A 21,720-nucleotide genomic window follows, 5' to 3' on the forward strand; every position below is an offset into this window, starting at 1 on the left:
TGGTTGTGTTCATTACCTTGGCTATAGTAATCATTAGCTCTGTGTATCTATTTCAAGACATCATGATGTGTGCCATATATATATTTATGTCTCTTCTTTTTAAAAAATAATGAAAAAAGATGTGTATTCTGTGTCTTTTTGGGATCAGAGCAGTGTTATAAATATTTCTACTAGAACAGTTCATAAACTATGTTGTTCAAACCTTACAAAATTTCAATTGTTCTACCTACTATACCCACAATTTCTGGGATTTAATGTCCATTATGACTTTAGTTGTTTTTGACCAATGACTTTTTTTTTCTTTTTAATCATGGATCGCACTATCTTTGTACATAGTGCCTTTTTATGGGAAAGTGAGGAAGACAGAATGCTATTTTTTTAAATGTTCTATTCCTACTCTTTCAAAATTCTGCTTACATAATAATATCTCTTAGATAACATCTTTCATGCTGTCCATAACTCACCAAAATCCTCATCAATATTAAAGTCCTCAATTCTCAGAAACTGACTTCTGAGACTCTTACAAAAAGATCTTCCTTATTGTGAGACTTTGTTTATTGTTATCAGGACTAACAAGATGTATTTTAATATAGTGTATGGCTTATGTAAACCTAATTATAATAGCATGTCCTCAGAATGTTGGTTTAATAATTTGGTTTACTCCAAATATCTTTTATAAAATAAGATATTTTACTTGGTTCCTCTGATATTCAAATCAATTATATATCTGTTTTAATCAAGCAGACTCATGGAATGATATTCTTAATGACAAACACATGGGATATTTAGACTTAAGCCAACAGGCAATTTATTACTTTTACTATGCCATTGGTTTTTGAGATACTGGAACACTAATGTTCATTATTCTTGGCATACCAGCCTGGTATAAATGTACATGGGACGGAATTCTAATCAGAAGGTTTCATGAGGGATAACAAACAGTGATTAAGTTATAACTTTTTCTAAGTTTAATAATTGCTTTTTCCCAGTAAGTATACTCTAGTCATCCTGATTGTATTTGGGGGATATTCCACATATTTACAGATTTTTTCCCTTAGGATGAGATACTTCTAGAATGGTACTTCTCAAATATTACCTCATGACTTTTCCATCTTTTCCCTGCAGTGGCTGTTTTATTGAAATCTAAAGGGCACATATTTCAAACGTATTCTCAAAATCCTCACTTGCTGAAATTTTTTTTATTTTTTTCTTCCATCCTAGAGATGCTAAAAGTAAATCAGAACCATTTGCAGTATTTCTTGACCTATAACTGGCCTTTGATAACATAAACAGAAGTCACACTAAAATAGAGGCTATTGATAGGATTTTTGGCTTATAATCTTTTATAGTATTTTAAGACCCTACTGATTAAGTAAGAGTAAAAATTTATTTTATAGATGCATTTTCAGTTTTATATGATAAAAATGATGATTTCCTTATACATTAGTTTATATACAACATTCTGTTATTCTGTGTTTGTGATTGTATAATTATAGAATCATATATAATAGCCATGTAAATCTTTAAGATCTTTTAATATTTTATATATACTAACTCATTTTATTCTCATACTAGAGGCCCAGTGCATGAAATTCGTGCACGTGGGGGAGGTCCCCTCAGCCCAGACTGCACCCTCCCCAAACCCGGACCACTGGCTCCTAACTGCTCACCTGCTTGCCTGCCTGATCGCCCCTAACTGACCCCCTGCTGTCCTGGTCATCCCCAACTTCCCCCCCTGCCGGCATAGTGGCCCCCAACTTCCCCCCCACTGGCCTGGTCACCCCTAACTGCCCACCCCCCGCCAACCTGGTCGCCCCTCACTGCCCCCCCCCTGCCAGTCTGGTCACCCCCAACTGCTCCCCCTGCGGGCCTGGTAGCCCCATGCAGCCTGCTGCTCAGATGTTTGGCCACCCCCCACTAACCTCCCTGCCAGCCTGGTCATCCCACACAGCCTGTTCAGTTGTCCGTTCAGTTGTTTTGGATGTGATGGTTGCTTACCCTTTTATTTATATAGATTATTTTGCAGATGAGGAAATGTGTGACAGGGAAATCTAATGACTTTCCTAGGTCACAAAACTAGTAAGGAATGAAGGAAGAATTCAAATCTGAGCAGCCTTATACAGCGTGCTCTAGGCTTTATTAGAACTTCTGGCAACATGTGGTAAAGAATGATAAATTAAATCATGTATATTACCCACAATAGAGATGGGAAACTTCTCATATGTTTATAAGAATCCAAAGGGGAAAATATAACATTGTCTTGGAAGCAGAATGGCATCATACCAGGCAGGGGAAATATTTTTGACAAGTATAAAATAGAAAAGTAACAGTTCCATTTATTTTTACTACTTATTAGTGTAACATATTCTTTCTCTGTTTTTACACCCAAATATTTTTAAAATGTTGAATTAGTGGATAGAGTGTTGGCCCACAGACTGAAGGATCCCAGGTTCAATTCTGGTGAAGAACAGATACCTCTGTTGCAGGCTGGATCCCTGACCCTGGTTGGGGCTCATGTGGAAGGCGAGCAATCTATATGTCTATCTCACATGGATGTTTCTCTCTCTGTGTCTCTCACCCTCCTTTCTACTCTCTCTAAAAATCAATGGAAAAATATTCTCAAGTGAGGATTAACAACAACAACAACAAATAATGTTACAGTCACTCTTACCATTACATTTTTTTCCTGGATTACCTAGACAATCCAGGAAAAACTAACAGGAGAAATAATTACTTGAAAGGAAGAGGAAATTATCATTAGTGTTTGTAAGAAGTGATAATATTCTTTAAAAATATCTTTCAAGATATAATGGGAAGTAAAATAAGTCAGAGAAAGACAAATACCATATGATTGTACTTACATGTGGAATCTAAAGAACAAAATAAACAAAAAATTGAAAAAGACTCAGAGGCAGAGAGATCAGACTGATGTTTGCCAGAAGGGAGGGTGGTTGGGTGAAGGGATTAAGTATTACAAATCGGTAGTCACAAAATCATCACAGGAATGTAAAGTACAGCATAGCTCAGATAGTCAATGATATTCTAATGACTATGCACAGTGCCAGGTGGGTACATGAAATATCAGGGCGAATCACTTTGTAAACTATATGATAATCAAACCACTATGCTGTACACCTGAAACTAATACAAAACAATATTGAATATAAACCATAATAGAAAAAAAAACTTTTAATTATTTAAAACATTAAAATATATAGCTCAAGAAATTCAGTTAAACACTGTAGGAATCTTTTTTTTTAAGTATCTCATCCTATATAATAAAAGCCCAGTGACCGAATGGTGGAATGACCAGAACAACCGGTCGACCAGTTGCTATGATGCGCACTGACCACCAAGGGGCAGACGCTCAATGCAGGAGCTGCCCCCTGGTGGTCAGTGCGCTACCACAGTGGGAGCACCACTTGGCTGACCAGGATGAGTGGCTGCTCCTGCTGCGAACCCCAGGCTTATGGGCAAGAACCCGGGCTGCGATTGTGGCCTCCTCACCCCAGGCTCCTCCTCCTCCCTCTCTACCGTTTCATTCAGACACCTGCAGTCCGTGTAGCACTGCCACCAGAGAGCTGACCCTGGAGGTTGGGAGGCGGGTTCATGGCCGTTGTGGGACTGAGGCCTACTCTGACGCCTCTCATTGCTATTGTCCCTAGGCCCGGTCCCGACTGGGTTCCCTGGAGAGGTGAGTGTTCTGGCTCCACTGAAGATGCTGGACCAGGAAGGAGCTGCTCAGAGGGCGGGTCCACAGCCTCTCATCTGACTGGGATGAGTGGGCCAATCCCTGCAGGCCACGCTCCCCACCAGTGCATGAATCCCATACACCAGGCCTCTAGTTTAAAATAAAATTGAATTAATTTCACATGGTAACATAAAATATAAAATGCCTAATAACTGAAATTAAATATAGGGAACTTAAAATTTTATATTATAAATGTTTTTTAAAAGGAAAAATAAGCAAAAAGAAATAATTGGATATATGTGCCTAATAGTAAATTATTTTTTCTCTATTAATCCATTGGATCACTTAAAAATAGATCACTTGTTAAATTGTCAATAAGATCCCATGAAAGTACATGAAATACTAAGGGTAGGTTATTATTCATTGAGTTTTATGCCAGGATTCTAATTATAAAATTGATCATATATGTAATAAAATATATACCAAATATAACTAATTAATTGGTATTAATAACATTACATTAATATTACAGGATGTCCTTAAATACTTAAAAATGAGTTTTATCAACATGGAGTTGCAAATGCAACTGTTTAATCTCAAACGATTAGGGATTTGTCACTGTTAAATTCACAGTAACAGAATTATATATATATATATATATATATATATATATATATATATATATGCCATGATCTACTTTTATAAAATAACTGGAGGCTCAATGCATGAAATTATGCAAGAGTAGGCCTTCCCTTCCCTGGCTGCTGGCACCAGCTTTCCTCTGACACCCGGTACCCAGGCTTCCCTTGCAGGCCCAGCTTCATCCTGAAGGTCATCTGGAAGGACGTCCAATCTAATTAGCATATTATACTTTTATTATTATAGATAAGTAGAATATGCAGACTAAAACACATATATAAGAGAACTTTATGGGATGGTGAATTTGCAACGAATGACAACTTCATCTAGATATACTTCATGTTCCATTTCTGTGAATTTCAAAATTTATCAGAATGAGAATTTAAAGGTCCCATGCATGAATTTCAGCAGTTGCTATTAGAAATACATTTTTCAAAATATTAAATAATATACTATAATATTGAGATACTAATATTTGGTTTTATCTGGAATTATTTAAGTTATGACAAATTTTTAGTGCAGTATTAATATTACAACAACTAGTGCAAATGGTGTGGGAATAAATTAAAATAGTAATAAAATTGTAGATATTACAATTAGGAGAGTTACATAAAATATAAAATATATACTACTATATACACATATATACTTGGTGTGTTGAGAGAGAGTTCATTTTGTTCTTTGACTTTAAATTTAATTCCCCACCTCCCTGGGTGGGGGGAGGTTAAAGTAGTTCAGAAGATTTCTTGGGCAGCTAAAATGTTGATAGTCAACCTAATAAGATTTGCAGCTATTTTAGGTAAAATTAGTTCTTTAATCCTCTATCTAGTGCAGGTGGAATTAACTCATTACTAATCTCACAACAAATTTCAATGAAACTAGGTCTGCTGTAACTGTTAAATTGTGGTCGAAATTAGGAAATGTTGAAATGATCTCATCAAGAAACTACATAATGTCATTTAGTGCATTAACAGAGTCCCCCAAATCTCATTCAAAAGTGTCTTTTCTCTATATTCATTTCACCATTGTGTGCTTCATTTGAAACAGCTAGCATATCTGAAGCATTTTATACTTGTGGCTGAAGAAACTATTCAACACAGTTCATTAACTAGCAATTTTATCTCAAGACCACCTTGAGTATTTGATTCCTCATGGTTTATTCTTTTGAACAGAAAAAAAAAATGTATAAATAGTGCAAATTAAAAATATATTTATTGAATGTGGGAGATTTCTTGATGAGTCAACTGAATATTAATTCAATGTGTTGGCTAACAGTGATTGTTTTGTGCATATCTGTGTATGGATTACTAAGGTAGTTTTAAAATTCTCTAAACAATAGTAATTTAGGTGCTTAATGTTCTATCTTCCTTATTTATTCCTTTTCTCTTTCTCTGGCTTTTCATAAGGTGAAGATGGTCAAGTAATTTTGGGCACTAGTCCCTGCTGTATAGTTAGCTTGCTGTACCTGAGTAAACACCAAAACAATGCAGATTCTTACAGAAGTGTTCATTCCACTTGGTTGAAATGACTGCCTCATTGTCTCTCCTTCCTTCCCTCCCTCTCCGCCCCCACTCCCTTTTCCTCTCTCCAAAAATAATCAGATTACATTTTATTTTTAATGTTTCTGCTATTTGTTATCATATAATGTGCTTATATGACCAAGCTTGATTAATCAACTTTAGACAGTTTCTTCCTTATTTTCTATGAAGAATAAGAGATTAATGCACCCTAATTCTCTTTATCCTCCATTTAATTTTTTTAACTTACATTTCATTATTAAATTTTTCATTGGTTAATTTAAAAATTAAATTACATATATATAACCTGCTATTTCCTGATATAGCAAAATTCAGTATTATGTGTCATGAGCACATTATGTAAGAAGAAAATTCCATTCTTACTTGTTTTTCTATTTTTTTTCTTTTTACCTGCTCAATATTTTTATTTCTTCTATATCATGACTTATATATTTTCAATGCTAATAAAATTTGTCTTTATTATATTTTCAATGCTAAGAACACTTTTATTTATTCCTGAAAATATCACTTTTCTATGAAATGCCAAAGCAATAAAAACTAACAGAGAACATTCACTATGTTATGATTAACAATTTTTGATTGTCTGGCTTAAACTTCTAACTGTGGGGAAACTTCTCATTCTTTGCCATGTTATCTCTATGGAGCCTAAAGAGAGCTAGGTCCATGAACTTTGGGCTTACTGACTCTGTAGCTGCTCCTAGAGTAGAAAACTTACAGCCTAGTGTGTAAGCCAGAGGCAACTCCAATTTCTTACCATCGAGTGAATTCCACTATACGCAGCAGCTTTCTTCTCTTAGACACTTGTGTTAGCAGATAGAGTAGGATGAAGCCAGAGCTTGCTGTAACTAGGAAAGAAGCTCATCCACCTTCTCTGTCCATTGGACATATCTTATCAGTGAGGAACTGAGAAATTGCCTAGACCTGTCCGTTATAGTACATACTTGATACAACTTTTTCTAAACCTACAGTTTGTAATCAGTCAAGTACACCATTAGCCAAATCTCCATATTTCCATTCACATATTCTGCATGTCATAGGAAGATTGCATATATGAAAATTTTTTGTTTCATTGTGTAAATAAATCTTATGAGTTTTTTCCAATCTTCCAGTTTCTTCCTCCTCTTATCCATATTCTTGTATATTCCTTTACACATTAACATTCTGACTGCACTTACTTCAACCTTTGATGATCAATGTATAACCTGAAATAATATGTTCAGCTTCTTACTGAGATAATACCAATTAAATAATGGTTATGGGTAGTATAATACTTACATCTAGAGCACAGTTGTTGGTAATTCACAAATATTAACTTATTTAATCATCACAACAACCCTATGAGGTTGGTTTAATTATTACTCATTTTATTTATTACTAGAGGCCCTGTGCACGAAATTCGTGCATGGAGGGGGGTTGTCCCTCAGCCCAGCCTGTACCCTCTCCAATCTGGGACCCCTCGAGGGATGTCCGACTGCCCGTTTAGGCCCGATCCCAAACGGGCAGTTGGACATCCCTCTCACAATCCAGGACTGCTGGCTCCCAACTGCTTGCCTGCCTGCCTTCCTGATTGCCCCTAACTGCTTCTGCCTGCCAGCCTGATCACCCCCTAACCACTCTGCTGCCAGCCTGTTTGCCCCCAACTTCCCTCCTCTGCCGGCTTGGTTACCCCTAACTGCCCTCTCCTGCAGGGTTGATCACCTCCAACTGCCCTTCCTTGCAGGCCTGGTCCTTCTCAACTGCCCTCCCTTGCAGGCCGGGTGCCTCCCAACTGCCCTCTCCTGCTGGCCATCTTGTGGTGGCCATCTTGTGTCCACATGGGGGCAGGATCTTTGACCACATGGGGGCAGCTATATTGTGTGTTGCAGTGATGATCAATCTGCATATTACTCTTTTATTAGATAGGATAGAGGTCTGTTGCATGGATGGGGGCCAGCTGGTTTGCCCTGAAGGGCATCCCAGATCAGGTGGGGGTTCCCTTGGGGTGTGGGGCGGCCTGAGCGAGGGGCCTGTGGTCGGCCACACCCCCTGGCAACCCAAGTGGAGGCCCTGGTATCTGGAATTTATTTTCCTTCTACAATTGAAACTTTGTAGCCTGGAGCGGAGCCAAGCCTGGGGGTCCCTCCGAGGCCGGTAGCCATTTGTGTTGGGGTTATAATTGAAACTTTGTTGCCTGAAGAGGGTGGGCCCGGCCAGGGTATGCAGAAAGCTTTGCTTCCCCTGTTGCCGGGGGCAACCCTGGCCTGCTCTCTCAAGCTCCATTCTGCCGCCATTTGTTTGAATTTGTTTACCTTCTATAATTGAAACTTTGTAGCTTGACTGGAGGCTTAGGCCTGGCAAAGGCAGGCGGAAAGCTTGGCTTCCTCTCTTACCTAGGAAACCTTGCCCTCTGTGGCTGTAGCCATCTTGGTTTGGGTTAATTTGCATACTCGCTCTGATTGGATGGTGGGCGTGGCTTGTGGGTGTGTCAGAGGTATGGTCAATTTGCATATTTGTCTATTATTAGATAGGATTAGTTTTTAAAAAACATATTTTTATTGATTTCAGATAGGAAGGGAGAGAGAGTGAGAGTTAGAAACATCCATGATGAGAGAGAATCATTGATCAGCTGCCTCCTGCATGCCCCACACTGGGGATTGTGCCCGTAACCCAGGCATGTGCCCTGACCAAGAATCAAAACATGACCTCCTGGTTCATATGTCGATGCTCAACCACTGAGCCATGCTAGCTGGGTAGTTCTTTCCCATTTTAAAAATGATGAAACTGAGGTACAGAGAGGTAAACCTACTTGACAGAGATCACAGAACTAGTAAGTGGTACTGCAGGCTCTAGAGCACTAGAGTTGAGGCTCTCAGTCACTCCAGTAGTTCATCTCTCATATTCATATAATAATCAAGTTTGTTAAGGATACTTGGCTTTATGGTTTAAGGAAGTCTTCTCTTTTTCTGTTCTCTTATTACAACACTAGAGGCCCTGTGCACAAAATTTGTGCATGGGGGGTGTGTCCCTCAGCCCAGCCTGCACCCTCTCCAATCTGGGACGCCTCAAGGGATGTCCGACTGCCCGTTTAGGCCCAATCCCGGTAGGATCGGGCCTAAACGGGCAGTTGGACATCCCTCTCACAATCCAGGACTGCTGGCTCCCAACTGCTCACCTGCCTGCCTTCCTGATTGCCCCTAACCACTTCTGTCTGCCAGCCTGATCACCCCCTAACCACACCCCTGCCAGCCTGATTGATGCCTAACTGCTACCCTGCCAGCCTGTTTGCCCCTAACTGCTCTCTCCTGCAGGCCAGGTCCCCCCCAACTGCTCTCCCCTGCAGGCCTGGGTCCCCCCCCGACTGCCCTTCCCTGCAGGCCCAGTCGCCCCCAACTTCCCTCCTCTGCCAGCCTGGTCCCTCCCAACTGCCCTCCCCTGCTGGCCATCTTGTGGTGGCCATCTTGAGTCCACATGGGGGCAGGATCTTTGACCACATGGGGGCAGCCATCTTGTGTGTTGGAGTGACAGTTGATTTGCATATTATTATTTGATTAGATAGGATTAGATAGGATAGAGGCCCGGTGCACAGATAGTGGCTGGCTGGTTTGCCCTGAAGGGTGTCCCAGATCAGGGTGGGGGTTCCCTTGGGGTGTGGGGTGGCCTGGGTGAGGGGCCTGTGGTGGTTTGGAGGCTGGCCATGCCCCATGGCAACCCAAGCAGAGGCCCTGGCTTCTGGGATTTATTTATCTTCTATAATTGAAACTTTGTAGCCTTAAGTGGAGGCCAAGGCAGGCTAGGTCTGCAGAAACTTGGATTCCTCTATCGCCGGGGGCAACTCAAGCCTCCTGCTCTCTCCAGCTCTGTAACTGCTGCCATTTTTGTTGGGATTTATTTATCTTCTATAATTGAAACTTTGTATCCTTATGCGGAGGCCAAGGCAGGCCAGGGCAGGCAGAAAGCTTGGCTTCCTCCATTGCCCGGGAAACCCAAGCCTCCTGCTCTCTCTGTGGCTGCAGCCATCTTGGTTGGATTAATTTGCATACTCACTCCTGATTGTCTGGTGGGCGTGGCTTGTGGGTGTAGTGGAGGTACGGTCAATTTGCATATTACTCTGTTATTAGATAGGATAGAAATATAAATGGAAATTCATTTCTGAATTTTTGAATGGTTAAAAATGCTTTCTGTTGCATAATTTTCTAGTTTCCATATATAGGTAGAATCTATATTCATATGAGTAGTGAAATTATTCCTCTATTTCTCTAACATCTAATGTGACTGATAAAAACTCTGAGGATAGTCTGATTTTCATATTTTTATAAGATAAGCTGATTTTCATCACTCTCAATTTTTTGTAGCTACTAATATTCTCTACTATTGTAAAATTTCACAAGCCACATGTCAAAATGGAAATGTTCTCATTTATCTTGTTTAGCTCTTAGATTTGAAAACACATTAACTTTAGTTTATAATATTTATCTTCTATTGTATATATTCTTATTTTTCTTCCATGTTTCTGTGTAACTTTATCTGTTACACTTTTAATTCATTTTTGAGAATCATATTTATTTTTTATTTTTCTAGAAAAATTTCTTGTTAATTCTTTTTCATTATGAATAACTCTAGATATATTCATTATAATTAATATTGTAAATGTTTTGCTTACTTTCAGGTAAATTCCATTTTTTCAGCTTGATTGTTCACCCTTTATATATGAAAATCTTATCTATGCTTAGCAAAATAAGCCAGTCAGAGAAAGACAAGTATCACATGATCTTAATCATATGTGGAAATTAATGAACAAAATTAACTGATAAACAAAATAGATCCAAAGACATTGAAGCATTCAACAGACTGAAGAACCTCAGAGGGAAAGGGGCAGGAAGAGATTAACCAAATAACTTATATGCATATATGCATAGCCCATGGACACAGACAATATTGTGGTGAAGGCCTGATGAGGGTCTGGAGCAGAGTGGAGGGGTCAACCGAAGGGGAAACAAAGGGGGCATCTAATACTTTCAACAATAAAGATAAATTAAGGGGGGAAAATATGAAAGCACATATAGAATACAATTTCAAAACCTAACTAAATATAAGAAACAACCAGATATCTTTTAAACATTTTTAAGTAGTCAGTGCATTTGAGTCATTGAGATCATCTTGGTTCAATATTATGTTTGTTTTTAAATGAAATGAAAGAAGTCACAAATAAGAGTTATCTTTAGTTCTCTCTCTATACTATAAAACTGTTAAAAGTATGAAAATAACTAATTATTAATAATGATTCTTTTTATCAAGGGATATTATTACACAGAGAGTGCTTAAGCCTGGATGGTTTATCCAGACTTTATGGTATTAATACTTTTATATTGAAATTGTACCATATGCAAAAGAAATGATATGTTCTAATTTAGAATAAATTAGTTTTGATACTAATGGATTATGTAGTTTTTTAAAGAAAAATATCTTACAAAGAGACATTCAGTTTGCATTTTAATAGATTAGGCTGTTTCTGTCCAAAATGGCCAAACCTTCTCTTTTAAGATAACCAGGTGAAGCATACTAATGGTTGGGCTGTTTAGCACATCACTTAATATTATTCACTAACATTTGTTGATTCTTGAAAGAGACTTGCTAGTAAAGGCTCATTCCTGTACTGCTAAGATTAGGTTTATCTTGTATTGACACTTTAGTTTAATTATTTAAATATCTTCCAAGTTCAAGTTTTACATTTTAATTTATTCTTAGGCCAGTGACAGTACAACTAAAACTTAAGACTTTGTTCACTGGAATGATTTAGCCTTGATTTTAATAAGCCTCAGCAAATTGGCAGCTTTAAATAACACAATCAAAGCAGTATTTTTCAAGATTTTTGTACATACTCTCATGATTATAAATGTTACGAACAATAGGATGTGATTGTTCTTAGAGAAAGAAAATTTCCTTTTATAAATTACAATGCATATATTCTTTCCAAGTAAAAAAACAAAAACAAAAACTTCAAAATAGTTTGAAATGTGTTTTTTTAATAGCTTTTGAGAAAAAGTATAATTTGAACCAATCAAATTAAAAGTTGACTAAAATTTTCTTATTTTATTATTGTATCTGAATTTACTTACTAAAAGGAAAAGTAACCAAAGGTTTCAAACCAAGTATCAGAAGTTAATGTGTGTAATTACTCAAAACTAAGTATCTTCTCTCACAGAATTTCTTTGTATTTCTATAGTTTCATATTTATAAGAATGGAAATCTCATTTGATATCAAGTGACCATTTCATGTGTTCCTTAGTGATTTTTATTTATTCATTTTTCTATAGAATATAAAGAGTTACAATATTCAGTAAGAACTCACTTTTCTAAGAAGTCTTAGACTATTTGGCTATTTGCCCAAAATGTATTTTCTTTTGTGAAATCCTTCAAGATATTTCCTATTTCCTTTATTTTCTATGGATTTTTCTCAGATATCATCTTCTGAACATTTTTTTTTTCTTAGAAAACATTTCACTTAATTTTAACATGGGCCTACATAAATATGTTGCATGCACAGGCAATTTCTCCCTAGTTATTCTTACAACAATTACAGATGGAGTGACATCTGAATGCTCAGATTGAGTTTTCCCAGGGTAACTGCTAGCCTGGGTAGCAGACATAAGGTAGGCAGCATATTAGGCGCATGGCTAGAGCACCTATTTATAAACTTTAAAACAATTAAAAAGTACTGCAATCCATTGATTGGCCAAAAGATGACAAGTTTAAATCAAGCACTTACTATTTTTGAAGAAGAAAAAAATAAATAAAAGTTGGCCTAAGGATCACACATTCTAAATGACATCTGTATATATAAAAGCCTACCAGGTGTACTGGTTAATAATGGCAGATTTTGTAATCAAAGAAAACACAATAATTTCAAGAGAAACATCAAAAGTGCTTTATTCAAAGTAATGTCCATCGCTAGCTACACATTTCCCCTATCTTTCAGGTAATTTGTGGATACCATCCCAATAGAACTTTTCTTGTTTTGAGGCAAACCGTTCAGAGACCCAATTTTCCACTTCTTCATACGTTTTGAAGTGCTGCTCAGAAAGTGCATGTACCATCGATCAGAGCAAGTGGTAATCTGAAGGAGCAAGGTCTGGTGAATGCAGCGGGTGGGTTAATACTTCCCAGGCAAGATCTTTTAACGTGTCTTTAACTGGTTTTGAAGTGTGTGATGGTGCATTATCAGGAAGCAAATTTACTTTGCTGTGTCTTCTGGTCCATTCTGGTCCTTTCATGATCAAAGTGTGGTTCAAATTGATTATTTGTTGTAGGTAGTGATCAGTATTAATGGTTTCTCCTGGTTTTAGAAACTCATAATACACCACACCTTCCTGATCCTACCAAACACAGAGCATTGTCTTGTTTCCAAAGAGATTTGGCCTTGTGGTTGATGTTGATGGTTGACCTGGATCAAACCATGATTTTGTGCATTTGGGATTCTCAAAATCCACTTTTCATGGCCAGTCACAATTCAATGCAAAAAAGACTTTCGTGCTGTTGAAGCAACATTTTACTGATGACTTTTCGGTTTTCCATTTGTCTTTCGTTCAGTTGGTGTGACACCCATTTTCCTTCCTTTAAAATCTTTCCCATTGCTTGTTACTGATCCGAAATTGTTTGCTGAACAAACTTTAATCTTTCTGCAAGTTGTTTTTGAGTTTGACATGCATCTTCATCCAATAATGCTTGTAATTGTTGGTCTTCAAACTTTTTCAGTTGACTTGGATGTCCTTTGTCTTTCACATCAAAATCATCACTTTTAAAGCATTTTAACCAGCAATTCACAAGTATTTTGAGGTGGAGCATGTTCACCATAAGCTTCCCAAAGTATTCAGTAGCACTTTTCTTCAAAATCAAGTAATGAATTATAACTTTCCGCAAATGCTCTTTTTTGGGCATGAAAATTGACATTTTAAGCATAAAAATATCTATGATGTTAACACCTTCAACAAATTTGACATATGAAGTTTTGAAGCTTGTTGTGAATAAACAAAATAGCATACATATCAAATCGCACATATATCAACATGTATAACTCCATCTATTGAAAAAAATCTGCATTATTAACCGGTACGCCTGTTAAGTGACCGAACGACAAAACGACTGGTCGACCAGTCGCTATGACGTGCACTGACCACCAGGGGGAAGATGCTCAATGCAGGAGCTGCCCCTGGTGGTCAGTGCACTCCCACAGGGGGAGCACTGCTCAGCTAACCAATGGCACCAGACATCGGGCTCACAGCTGGCGAGTGCAGCTGTGGCAGCATGAGCGTCTCCTGCCTCCACAGCAGCGCTACCGATCTGCAGCAGGGGTTGGGATGAGCAGCATCTGGCCCGGGCTCGGGCTCCTCCCTGGCCTCCTGCCGCTTCATGCATTACTATATCCCTCGGGGGATGATGGACTGCTGATTTCAGCCCAATCCCGGCAGGCCAGGCCTGTGGGGATTGAGCCAAAACCGGCAGTCAGACATCCCCTGAGGGGTCCGGGATTGCGAAAGGGCGCAGGCCAGGCTGAGGGACCCCAGTGGTACATGAATCCATGCACCCGGACCTCTAGTATAAAATACTTGAACACCTCTATTATAAAAACCCTGTGGCTGTGATGCTATCACGCTGTAACAACCAAACACCAAAAGGCACCTGCTGAAAGTCATATGATTTCTTCATGGGAACAGTAAGTGTTGCTCTGTTCAATTCTCATCTTCCAATGAAGGTCAATTTAAGTGCTCCTGAGAAGGAAAGGTTAGGGCAGGAAACTATTCTTATCTCCATCTACAACTGTCTTCAAGGTAGACGGGGCTGCGTGTGCAGCTAGGCGCGCACAGGTGGGCGGGGACTTGACGCTGGGTCCCATGGTGCTCCAGGTCTGGGTCTCACGATTTCGTGTGGTGAGCCTCTAGTATAGTTATACTTATAGGTAGTGAATTTAGCACATTTATTGTGCACAGATATTATATGTCCCTGCAACTGCAGTTTGCTATTTATGGACATTACACGGGCAGTCTGGGAGCCCTCGGGGGATGTCCGACTGACGAGGAGCAGGCCTAAGCTGACAATCGGACATCCTTAGCACTGCCTCGGAGGCAGCGGGAGAGGCTCCTGCCACCACCTCTGCGCTTGCCAGCCTGTGAGCCCAGCTTCTGGCTGAGCAGTGCTCCCCCTATGGGAGCGCACTGACCACCAGGGGGCAGCTCCTGCATTGAGCATCTGCCCCCTGGTGGTCAGTGCATGTCATAGCGACTGGTCGTTTCACCGTTTAGTCACTTTGTGGGCTGCAAGGCTGCTGTAGGCGCAGGGGCGGGTCTTGGCCCATCCTCAGCGCCCCCACCCAGTCCCTCCCAACATGGTAGCCCCTGGCCCCATGTCTGCCGGCAGCCCCTCTCCCACTGCCGTCACTCTCACATGCTGACAGCGGTGGCCCAGTATATATATATATGCCAGTATATATATACACTGTATATACTAGTAGATATTATAATTACAAAGTGGAAAAGCGGTGGCTCAGTATATATATATGCCAGTATATATATATATACACTGTATATACTAGTAGATATTATAATTACAAAGTGGAAAAGTGGTGGCCCAGTATATATATATATATATATATATATATATATATATATATATGCCAGTATATATATAATATATATACAGTATATATAGTATATACAGTATATATATATATATATATGCCAGTATATATATATATATATATATATATATATATATATATATACTGTATATACTGGTAGATATTATAATTACAAAGTGGAAAAGCTTGACTTTAATTGAAGGGATACTGAGAGAAACTTTTAAAATGGTATGCAGTGGCTTTTTTTTTTTTTAATCCCTCTGACTGAGAACAGTGCTGGCCAACAACCTCCGGAGTACTACATTTGGGCAAGATTTATTTCATTAACTCTGAGTATGTTACTTAAAAACCTTAAAAAATGATAATCGTGTTTGTTACCCAACTAACTTACATTATTGTGAACGTTTACTAATAAAAGTATAGCATTCTCCTACTGTATAAATTATTGTATTTTTTCCTAATATAACATATCCAAATCTGGAAAGACTCCTATATTGTATTTTGGGAGGACAGTAACATTATGACTTCTGAAAGATATTTTAGCCATAAATCTATTCAAATAATCCCTGTATAACTATTAATTCTCCTTTAAGTCATGAATCTCTGACACATATTCATCTGTGTCTCGTCAGTAGGCAATGCTATCAATAAACAATGAATTTCCCTAGCTTTGACAACTATCTTCTCTTGTAATACCCAGTAAACACCCTACACATATTGCTTTTTCTCCCTCCCTCCCTCCTTCTTGTACCTTATTTGATATTTCTTAATCTGTGTCTATCTCTATATCTATCTATCTATCTATCTATCTATCTATCTATCTATCTATCTGTATTTTTTTGAAATACAGTAAGTCCCTTGTTTAAGATGCTATTACATATCAGTGAATGCAACTAATTCACTGCCTTTATCATGGTGGGACATTTAGATCATTAAAAAGCACACAAATACATAAATTATAAATTTGCACATATCAAGAAAGTCTGTGAATTAAAGTAGGACACTTTGATAAAGAGTGCTTTTGGTGAGCAGTGCAGGCTAGAAGTGGTTATTTTTATGAACATCTTTAGGGAAATTTTCCCTCAGGAGGTAACATTAGATCTGGATGACAAGTAAATGATATAAACAAAGACATGAGCACAGTAGGAATAGACAATTTTCCATGATCAAGCAAAATTTTATTGGAGAAAGTGTAGGTTGACTAGAGAACAGATGAGGCTGATGTGCTAGGCAGATGCCATATTAGATAGAAAGGTATTGACCATAGCCATTGCTAGGCAGTTATACTAAGTGTATTGGGAAGATACTGGAATACCATTAAGAATCTCAGCAGATATTTCATGAACCTTTCTGATAGTTATCAAAAAGTTTTTCTAGTGGTTTTCCTCTTCTACTCTAATTTTTTTGCAAGAAGCTGCCTGAAGCTATTTCTACATCCCACATTGTTGTTCTCATTCATGGAAATGTTCTTCTGCATACTGCTTCTGCCTTTCCTGTTTTCCACTTTCTCTGCCTGATGTCCCAAAGCCTTTGGGTGCTAAAGCCACCCTAATAGCAGTGGAAGAATTAGCAAAGGTGGAGTATCTGTCTTCGATCCATGGTGTATTTTGTCCTTTGGTTCTACAGGTATCATTGTTGTTGTGACTCCAACAAGCCTTAAAGTAGCATAGTAGTATCCCATGTGCACCCCTTTCTTTTAGGAGCTAGCATATATCTTCCATTCTCCACTTCTTTGGACATTTTTATTGGACTCTTTTACTTTATTTCCTGATTTTTTAGCTAAACCAAGCAAACAAATGAACAAACACTAAGCATACTAGCATATTCACTAAATCAAATACACATCAATATTTGGTACTGGATTCCACCAGGCCCATAACCACTTGGGCCCAGCTCAGACAAACCTCTTACAGAGACATTTATAGAAAATATGTATATTAGGCTAAGAGTAATCTAATTTCTATCCATTAAAGACACTGAAAAAATATGTGTTAAAGTGGTTTTTTCATCTGTATTACTGTAAAAATGTGTTTCTTATTAAAACTCTTGTGATTGTTAAAGGAATATGTATAAATTTTGAAAATTTGAATATGCAAAAATATAAAACAATTAAACACTAGTAATCCTACCATTCGAGGTAAATGGCTGTTAATATTTTGAAATACTCATATGTGTTTGTACATCTGTGAATGTATTTGTTTATTGAGTATTTGTACCATTTTAGAAATTGATTTTTCCCTGATTTTATTTTGATCATTTTTACAATATAAATATCTTTCAACAATTTGACTTTATAATTCGTAACATGGTTTAGTATTATATATTAGGCCTATTCATATTCTTCTTGCTACAGGTACAGGTACAACAGTTTTGTGCTTTTTTATTCTCTGCTGACATTCTGTTAATATAAACCTAAATATAACTTGATATCATCAATGTTAATATCATTATTTCAAATAACGAAGGTTCGAGAAACCAAGATGGCTCATAGGTAAACACCTAAACTGCTGCCTCACACAACAATTTCAAAACTACAACTAAAAGACAAAATGGAAATCATCCAGAACCACAGGAAGGCTGGCTGAGTAGAAATTCTACAACTAGAAGAAAAGAGACTGAGACTCAGCACACTGAGACTCAGCAGAGCTGCAGAAGGCAGAGTTACTGAGGCGCACGCATGGAGAGGGCTGGCAACTGAGTATGCGGCTGGCTTTCTCAACCGGGAGGGAGACAAAAGCTCCCGATGGCTCTGAACTCCAGTTCTGGGCGAGACTCTGGGGACCCAGACTCATTTGGGGAGAAACTGGACTGTCTGGCAGCGGGCCAAACTCGAGGGCGGCTTTCTCTCAGAGGTGCTTATAGCGATTACCGAGGGACACTGAGACCCAGGGGCCTCTTAAGGCAGGGATGATGGGAAGCCATTGCTGTCTGCTTTGTCCTGAGACTCTGCACCATCCAAGCTGAGCACAGAGGCTTTTGCAAGTCTTGTCTCATAATGGTGTCTCCAGCACAGAAGTTCTCCCAGGGTAGACACAGCTGATCCTCACAGCCAGTTGGCCTGGAAGTCAATTCCTCCCAGTGATACCAACAACAATCAAGACTAAACTACAACAAGACTGTGCACACAGCCCACAAAGGGGTGCACCAAGAGTGTCCACCTCAGGTAACTGGGGAGGCTGAGCCACTGGGCCCTATAGGACACCTAGCACTCAAAGCCACTCTATAAACTCAGGGAAGCAGCCAAAAGGCGGAGACAAAGAAACAGGTCACAAATGACAGAAATGGAGGAAAGCAAATGACTGGTTATAGAGTTCAAAACCACGGTTATAAGGTTTTTCAAGAATTTTCTAGAAAAGGCCGATAAATTTAGCGAGACCCTCGAGGATATGAAAAATGACCAACTAGAAATTAAGCATACACTGACTGGAATAAAAAATAATATACAGAGATCCAACAGCAGACTAGAGGACCGCAAGAATCAAGTCAAAGATTTGAAATACAAAGAAGCAAAAGACACCCAACCAGAAAAGCAAAAAGAAAAAAGAATCCAAAAACATGAAGATAGTGTAAGTAGCCTCTGGGACAACTTCAAGCATACCAACATCCGAATTATGGGGGTGCCAGAAGAAGAGAGAGAGCAAGATACTGAATACCTATTTGAAGAAATAATGACAGAAAACTTCCCCCACCTGGTGAAAGAAATAGACTTACAGGTCCAGGAAGCGCACAGAACACCAAACAAAAGGAATTCGAAGAGTACCATACCAAGACACATCATAATTAAAATTCCAAGAGCAAAAGACAAAGAGAGAATATTAAAAGCAGCAAGAGAAAAACAGTTACCTACAAGGGAGCACCCATATGATTGTCAGCTGATTTCTCAACAGAAACTATGCAGGCCAGATGGGAGTGGCAAGAAATATTCAAAGTGATGAATAGCAAGAACCTACAACCAAGATTACTTTACCCAGCAAAGCTATCATTCAGAATGGAAGGTCAGATAAAGAGCTTCACAGATAAGAAAAAGCTAAAGGAGTTCATCACCGCCAAATCAGTATTATATGAAATGCTGAAAGGTATTCTTTAAGAAGAAGAATAAGAAGAAAAAGGTAAAGATAAAAATTATCAATAAATACATATCTATCAACAAGTGAATCTAAAAATCAAGTGAATAAAAAAATTTGATGAACAGAATAAACTGGTGAATATAATAGAATCAGGGGCATAGAAAGGGAGTGGACTGACAATTCTTGGGGGAGAAGGGGTGTGGGGGGTGCGGGAAGAGACTGGACAAAAATCGTACACCTATGGATGAGGACAGTGGGGGTGGGGTAAGGGCGGAGGGTGGGGTGGGAACCGGGTGGAGGGGAGCTATGGGGGGAAAAAAGAGGAACAATTGTAATAATCTGAACAATAAAGATTTATTTTTAAAAAAAGAAGGTTCTAGAATAATGAGTTTGGATATTTGGATGAAGTTTTATTATTGCATGGAAGTAATTATATTTTATTGGCTACATTGAGCAGTACTGGTTCTTTTAGTATACAAAGTTCCAATCTGCAATTTTAGGATTTAATTAATCTCTCAGTTATTTGGACTATGTCATTGAATACTTTTTTTTTGTAAAAAATACATGTAGGTGGCACATTTTACAAGATATTATCTAAGAAAAACTTTTTAAACTTATTTTTTTAATTTTTCCTCCTCTACATAAATATCATGTTGGCTATATCTGGAAACCTTGTTTCACAGTCTTCCTTATCTTGTGGCATTCTTGTTTTCAGAGTTTGAAGTAGGCAGATAATTTGCCTTTTGTAGATACTAATTATTTTTTTACTAAAAGCAATTTATAGATTATTTTTAAGTCATTTAAAAGTGCAACATATAAACAACATTATTTCTAAATTCTATAGTTTAATTAATGTTGCCTGATCCTCTGTGAACTTTTCCTATATGAAAATTAAAGTCTTTAGCACAGAAAGATTTTAAAAAATTATTTTTAATCTACTATTGTATAACTGGGCATCTTTGTTCCCTCCTTTTGGGTTGGGTCACCTTAATCAGTGTTCCTTCCCCTGCCCAACTTCTGAGATAATTTTTTATGATCATTATTTATTTTATTAATTTCATATTAACAACCAATCTGATCACGTCCTTTGTAGTTTTTATTTAAGCAGTTATATAGCCATACACTGTCTTTTCAGTTTCCTAATCAGAACGTCATTAATCTTGCATAAATTTCATTGAATATTATTGAGAACTTGAATAAGACATTTCCTAAAAGTTGTTTCTTATATGACACTCCTTACAGTTTCTTTCAGTGATTTCCTTCTTTCAATATATCAGTACAGTATTTGCATATAGTTTGAGATTTTTTTCAAGATGCTTATTTTATTTTGATTTCCTGGTATTCATATTTGTAATAACTTCTCTTTATATCTTTCAGATCTAGACAAAGGAAGAGGGAAAATGCTAGATTTTCAGTGGTTTCCTTATCTGCTTCATTTACCAGGTAGCTTGAGGAGAAAGGTAAGTTGGCTATAGTTCAATGTAATTTGAACAGAAAGTGTCTTCTTCTCTCTGAGATGTCCCCCTGCTGTGTTTGGTATGACTTTCTTGCTTTGGTAGGTGACTATTTCTACTGTTTATAGGACATAGTAGCCATCCTTAAAAAAGCAGGTTTAGCATTGCCTTTAGTTTTTTACCTGTTATGGTTGGCTCTGAAAATTATAAACCAGGGTTAATTGCAAGTTTAGAATCTCTAAGGAGTATAGCCTCTTGTATCTGACTCTCTTGCTGGAGTTGCTGATGGATCAGTATGTTCATTTTGATTTGATGTACCAATGCCTTGTGTCCTCCGACTGTAAGTGAAGGGATGTTTGGGGGAGCTGTGAATTTCACTTCATTTATTCCCCTAGGTTCTCTTCCTTCATTTGTTCCTCTAGGTTCTGTTCCCTCTCTCAGTGGGAGCATTAGTGTATGTCTAGAATATTCTACATCTGCCAGTATCCATTTTAAATATAGCAGAAATAAATTCCTTGAATATACTAGATGATTGTGTCCATACTTTCTCAGTTTTAAGAACTCAAGCCACATGCACACATACAGGCACACACACACGTACACTGAACATTGGAATAGGAATCAAAGGATTTGTTGTTGTTGTTGTTGTTATTACTGCTACTTCCCCTAGAAGATATAATTTTTATTTAAAAAAAACCTTTTCCAGCCCTAACTGGTTTTC

The sequence above is a fragment of the Eptesicus fuscus genome, chromosome 10 (genome assembly GCF_027574615.1).
Source record: "Eptesicus fuscus isolate TK198812 chromosome 10, DD_ASM_mEF_20220401, whole genome shotgun sequence".
Taxonomy (NCBI): Eukaryota; Metazoa; Chordata; class Mammalia; order Chiroptera; family Vespertilionidae; genus Eptesicus; species Eptesicus fuscus.